Source organism: Xiphophorus maculatus, chromosome 22, assembly GCF_002775205.1.
Source record: "Xiphophorus maculatus strain JP 163 A chromosome 22, X_maculatus-5.0-male, whole genome shotgun sequence".
Taxonomy (NCBI): domain Eukaryota; kingdom Metazoa; phylum Chordata; class Actinopteri; order Cyprinodontiformes; family Poeciliidae; genus Xiphophorus; species Xiphophorus maculatus.
In genome coordinates, this window is record NC_036464.1 from 25,360,957 (window position 1) to 25,367,621 (window position 6,665).

The following is a 6,665-nucleotide window of genomic DNA, read 5'->3' on the forward strand; positions in this document are numbered from 1 at the left end:
AAAAAATGGATGAACATTTTTTTGTGGAACAATGTTGTCCATTGGGACTGCTCTGGGGTGGCAGTCATCTGTTAGGTGTTGCAGGGGCAGAGGAGTGGTTGGTTGTTATTGTGGAGTATTATTGGTGGTCTGTATGGCATGGCTACTGTGATGGGGTTGCCAGTTCAGTGACCGTTGCCACACTTGCTTTGTTGTTGTCCCTGGTCTGAGTTGTGTTTCTTGTCCTTGCAGAGATTTTTAGGTGTTGACTCTCAGGTTAATCTTACCTCCTTCAGGTTAAAGGAGTTGCTACAGGAAGTTTATGCTTAGTTCACACTGCAAGATTTTTAATGCAGATTTTTCACCTGATTTTCCTCTTCTGACAATCTGAAGGACACACAGATTATCAGGATGGTTCTTCTCATAATAATTTTCAGAGATATTCTGGCCATGTCACATATAAGTGATCTGGTTCACTCAGAAGGACACTGGGATCTAAAACCTGGAATATTCAACATGTTGGATTGTCCTGATCTGGTATCAAAGTCAAATGTGACGTGTAGCCAATCAGAAAGTGAGGCGACTGAATGGAGCCCCAGAAAGTCCAGTTCAGTTTTTTCTCCATTAAACATGATCCATAGAACAAGTTCATATTCATTTTAAAGTCTCCAGAAACACCAACAAAAGTAAGTTAAATCTCTCTTCTCTCTTTTTTTTTGGAAAGAAAAAACAAATAACTTGACATGTCTGAAAACTCACCAGATAAAGAGGGAAAGTTGTTTGTTGGCAAAACTGCTCAGCTCTAAGTGAAATAAACCAGAGAGTTTGTTTTACACCAAAATGTCATTATATTATAGTCAGTTTGGAGAGTCCATTTGTAAAACGCTGCCATTATTAACCTGTTGTATACTGAAAACCTTTGAGTGAAAAAAGGGGAGTTTTTGGAGAGCAGTCAAGTTACACAATCTCTCACCAGTCATTCCTCTTTTCCACACGCAAACAAAAGAGGGAAGAAACAAACGATCAATCTAAAGTCATTAGACAGATTAAGGAAGATGTGATGGGAAAGGGACAAGACAGGAGGAGGAATGAGTGGGAAGAGTGGGAGGAAGACAGCAGTGTCAAATTCCAGTTTAGAGCTGTTTGAGTTTAAAGGTTGAGTGATTCACTTCCTTTTAGTCTAAGCATGTAAAAACACATCCAAAAATGTCTGTGCAGCAATTTCTTTTACCCTCCTATGAATATCCCGTTCTTAAAACAAAATCCCTAAACCTAAAGAAATGTATCTGTTTAACAATTTGCACCAATTTCAGATTCATGCTAATTGAAACTACTTTAAAATAAGATTTTAGATTGGATATTACTAAAAACTAACAGCATTAATAAGCAGTCAAAAAAAATCTATTTGATTCCAATTCAATTAACAATCGTTACATGTGAAGGGATCTCACTCTTTTGAATGTAAGTGCAAGTGGCAGAATAAGTATTAGTAAGTATAATTGTCAACGCTGTAAAAGTGAGCATTTACTGCTGCTGTTGTCTTAAGTTCCACATACAATCCATTTCTAAGCTGCAGTGGAGTAATTATTACATTCTGATGATGGAAAAAAATAAAGAAGAGGGAGAAAAATGTTGGCTTAATGGGATCAACATTTTCATCATGATAGCCAAAAAAATGTTGAAATTGAATGTTTATGTCTAAACCCATGCAGGCCTATTCTAAGGGGATCAATAATATTTACTCTGATCAATAGAAAGATAAGAGATTCGTCCAAAATAGATGAATATTCAATAGCAAAATTTTAAAAATGTTTTTTATTCTTTTCTTGAACATTCCCATGTTCTGGTGTACGCTGAGAGATTTTAAAATCAGATATGATACAAAAATCATTTCACTTGACTAAATGTCAGAATAATTGTTTAATTGTTCCTTTCTTAAATTTCTAAGGTTAATTTTTGCATGACCTTTTCTTGCGTTTTGAATTAGTTCAATTTTAAACTGGATTGTCTTGGTTTAATACTTTTCATCTTTAATAGTTACACACCTTGATTATTTTGTAGTACTACACACACACACACCAAACTGCCACTCCATAACTTCACAGTTGAGTTGATGTTGCTTTAGGTTTTCAGATTTCACTCTTTTTCCTCCAAATTTAACATTTATTGTTGAAGTCAAACAGTTCCATTTTTGTTTCATGGACATATTACCAAAAGTTAAAGTAGGTATCTCTCAGGAAATTAGCAAATTATAATCTGTCTTTTTATGTTTTGGATGAATGGCTTTTGAATAATTGTTTTCTTCCTCTCTGATTAACCTTTCAGCCCACGTCACACTGGACACACACCGTCTCCTTCCTGAGAAGAAGATATGACAACATTAGGCTCTGAAGATTTAGAAAAGACTGACTAGGAGCCAAAGCAGAGAGATTGAGATTTTGCCTTTTACAGATTTGTCTGTATTTCAGATGAATTTTACTGCATATATGTCACATTATTAGCGATGAACATGTTGAAATGATTCATCGTTCATTTGCCTTCTACACCTACTTATTCCTGCAGGGTGATGAGGAAGCTGGTGTCTTTCTCCAGCAGTCTTGCACCCTGGACAGGCGGCCAGTCTGTTTACAGGACAACACAGAGACCCATAGGGTATATGTGAATCCTTTTGACATGTGTCTTGACGTGATGATTTTAGATTGATGCCTATTTTCACATAGTGAGGACAGCATACTCACTTTTAGTAAATCTTCACTTAGAGTTGTTTTCTCTGTAATAATTACAGTAATCCTGTTATTACTATAGTGTGTATTTTATTTCTTAACTAATTCAGAGAAGCACTGGAGAACTTGTAAATAAAATCGCAACCAAAAAGCCAAACATTTTGAATGTATACGTTTGTAAAAAGAAGTGATATATTTGCACTTTTGTGAGAAGTGACTGTGAAGGTAAAGTACCCTGTTGGTGCCTAGTGATGTTTGAATGAGGGGACGTTGCAGGAAAAGCTCAGTGGGGAAGTCTGTTCGTCCACATAGAGGGACTTATCTATACATCTCCAGCTGACAGGAGGATAAAAGCATTTTGATCATCCAGTAACACAGCACTTCCTGTTAAAAGCTCATCATTAGGCTCCTCACAAGCTTTTAGTTTCCATCAAAGATTCAGGGCAGTGAAGCAGTTTGCATTATCAGTGGTTTCACCTAAACACAGTCACATGACCTGAGGTCATGAGCGCACAGAGACGAACACCGTTCTGAAGAAGAGCTGCAAGTTGAGACAGTTAAAACCTCGATATGTCTGACGTGAGCCGATGTCAGGCTGGGTCGTGTTTCTGCGCCAGACAGGCCCAGTCAAAGTCCGAGTGGAATGTGTGTGTGCTGCTTTGTGCTGCCAGCTGCATTAAACTTGTGGTGAACATCGTACAGAGGAAGAGAAATAAGAGCTGCTTCTCGTAACTGTTTCAGCCACTCCTTCTTTCTATGCCTAATCCACATGTGATAAAGTTTTCCTGTTATCCTAAAAGCCTCTGGCATAGTTTCCCACCAGCTTTCTTTTTTTTTTACTCTTTGTTTAATCCAAAATGACCGGAATCCAGTCATACAAATAACATCTGATCAGATGAAGGCGACTAGTGGGAGTTTCACTCTTAGGGGAAAAAAGGAATAGATTAGTCATAATTGTCACAAAGTAGATAAGGATTTTAATTCAAGTAAGTTTAGTCAATTAATTAAGAAAAATGATCTCAAAGAACCTTGTTGTCCAATTCATACTCAGTAAAATGAAAATGTTCAGTTCATACACATACAGTTTAATCAGACAGACAGATTTATATCTAATTAAATACAATTCAATTTGACATAATGCAGTCAAATTGCAAAATAAACAGCTGTGCAGGAAATCTGCTCTTAATTTCAGGAATATTAATGATTGCAAAAACATGAAGAGCCAATATCTGAAGGAATAAAAAATGGATAATGATGTTATTCTGGACAACTTTATCAACTTAAGACAGAATATAACACAGATAATGTTACAAGCCAGTAGAAATCTTTGGGTCTGACTGTGATCAAATTTTGTCTTTCACATGATGACTCATTAAAATGTGTTTTTTTTTCTCGTGTCCAGTTTCAGTATTTCAGGCCATGAAGAACCTGGTACTTGTTCCAGAGCAGCTCTACTCTGCAGAAAGGAGAAGGGCGATGACGCACTTTTCAGCAACAAGGCAGTTTAAAGAGTTTTACTTGATGAAAACATCAAACAATCAGAAACGTTACACTGTAAAGAAAGTACAGAAAAGATCACAGTTTAAAACGGATCATGTTCCAGTTATTGTTGACCAAACAAATGGGATTTTAGCCTTGATTTAAAGCAGGTTGGCCCAAGTCCAGTCCTCAGGATCTACTATCCTGCAGCTTTCAGAAGTTCTCCGTTCTCCAGCACCCCTGAATCTAATGGCTCATCAGCGTCGTTTAGCTCTGCAGAGAATAAACGGTCAATCTTAGTCATCATGATGGAGCATGCTTAGTATGACGAAAATTTGTCTGCTTGCAGCAAAAACTAACCATAAACACATCATGTGCTTTACTCCAGGATCTTAGTCAAACACTGAGTGTTGTTGGTTTTTGTGCAAAAGTCAGTTTAGGAATTGGTCCTGTAGGTTCTTTGAGTCCTGCTCAAAGAACTGGACTCAGCGTTGCTACGGGAGACTTAGCTTTGGATTTAACTCAAAGCAACAAAGCAGAACCAGGATAAACCCACAGGCAGGTCGGGACTCGCAGAGACACATTTTCAGGAAAATAGCAGAGCCTGAGTCACCTGACTTACTGGCTAACTTTGTGTCACCATGTGTGACTGGACATTTGTAGCAACAAAATCAGTAAAACCAGCTTATTTATTGCTTTTTAAAAGTTCTTAATAGTCTTGCCCCACCTTATTTATCTAAACTATTAAGTCTTTCTGTACATGGGAGATCTCTGAGGTCATCAAATCAAGTTTTATTAAGATGTCCCAAGGATGAAGCCAAAGCATTGGGGTGACCGGATCTTTTCTACAGCAGCACCCAGACGGACACCCTTTAGACCAGGGGTCCCCAAGTCCATGGGGGCCATCCTGAAACTTTTACATGCAGCTCTGCTCCAACATGTCTGAATTCCCTCACCAGCATTCATTCGGCTCTGTAACAGGCTGGTAACGAACAGTTGATTTGATCCAGGTGTGTTTGAGCAGAGATGCATCTAAAAGTTGCAGGATGGTAGCCCTTGAGGACTGGACTTTTCTGACCCATGTTAGACCTTCCCTCCACCTCTGACCCGGGCATCTTTAAGTCCAAGTTTAAGGCCTTAAATACTAAGCAGAATAGAGCCACTTTCCTTATTTCTAGTGTTGATTCTATTGTTCCCTTGGTATTGTTTACTGTAAAGTGCTTTGGTCACCCTAGTTGGTTATTATGAAGCACTGTATGAATCAATTAATTTTCAATCAATAGATACCCAAACGTTCAGGTAAAATCCTTATGTAGTTCAGACAACTCCACATGTTTATGTTTATGTTGGTAGGATGGAATGGGCTTTTATGACATCTATTAGTTGGAGTCTGCTGGATGTTGTGGAGACTTGCTGACACCAAGATGATGTGTTTTGCTGCAGTTCTTCAGCAGTGCTCACCTCTCACTGCATGTCAGCCTGGTGGCTTAAATGAAATTTGCCTCTCTGTCATATTTATAACCCAGGGAAACAGAAAGTCATTGATTAGTGATTAGAAGTTCTGAGACATTCCGTTAAGTTGTGTCAGAAGTTATTAGTTTAAATAATACATTGTAATGCTTAAAGCAACAGGACAGACCAAAAGACAAAACTTTCATTTTTTTAAAATTTAGTTTATTTTGAAAGTTTTCAAACAACGTTAGATTTTCTTGACTTGTAGTTTGGAAAATGTACTCAGCTTTTTCATGAGAACATTCAGGATACAGAAGGCCTGAAAAAAAATGGACTCTCCAAAGGGAGACAATAAACCAGAGGTACCAAAGAATCTCCATCCTTTACCAAAGTTGGGTGTTAAATGTGTTGTTGATGTGAATGTCGGAGTTTCGCCTACTTGTGTTATGGGAGATGTTTATAGTTTTGGTCCCCGTTACTGAATGGGATTCAATCTTGAACACCAACTGTGTTCCCCAAAAACTGACCAGCTCAGAAATCATGAAAAAAACAAAACAAGACATTTGTGTTGCAAATGTTTTGTGTGTGTGTTTGTCCTTTTGGATGAAGAAACGGGTTAGAAATTTTTTTTATTAAAAGTAGGGAAAAAAATACATCTTTATTCTGCATCTTCGTCAACCTGTGTTACTCTTAGCTTCATGATGAGAGCAAAACATCAACTCACTGCAGGAACACTCACCTTGAAAGGGAAAACTACTTTCTCCAGCTCACCGTGCTGAAAACTGTGTCAGTATCCGACTTCTACCTACAAATGTAGAAAATATTAGTAAGCTGTAATTTTCAGCTCAAAAATGCAAATGTAAGTGTATTTTTTTTTAAGATACTAAAAAATAATGTATTTTAACAAAATACATTTGCATATTAACGAAAATACAACATATGAATGCAAAAAATGAAGGGTTAAATGATCACTATGTGGCTCAGGGGTAACGGTCCTCAACATGACCATCTCTGGTTCCATTCTTGTTCCAT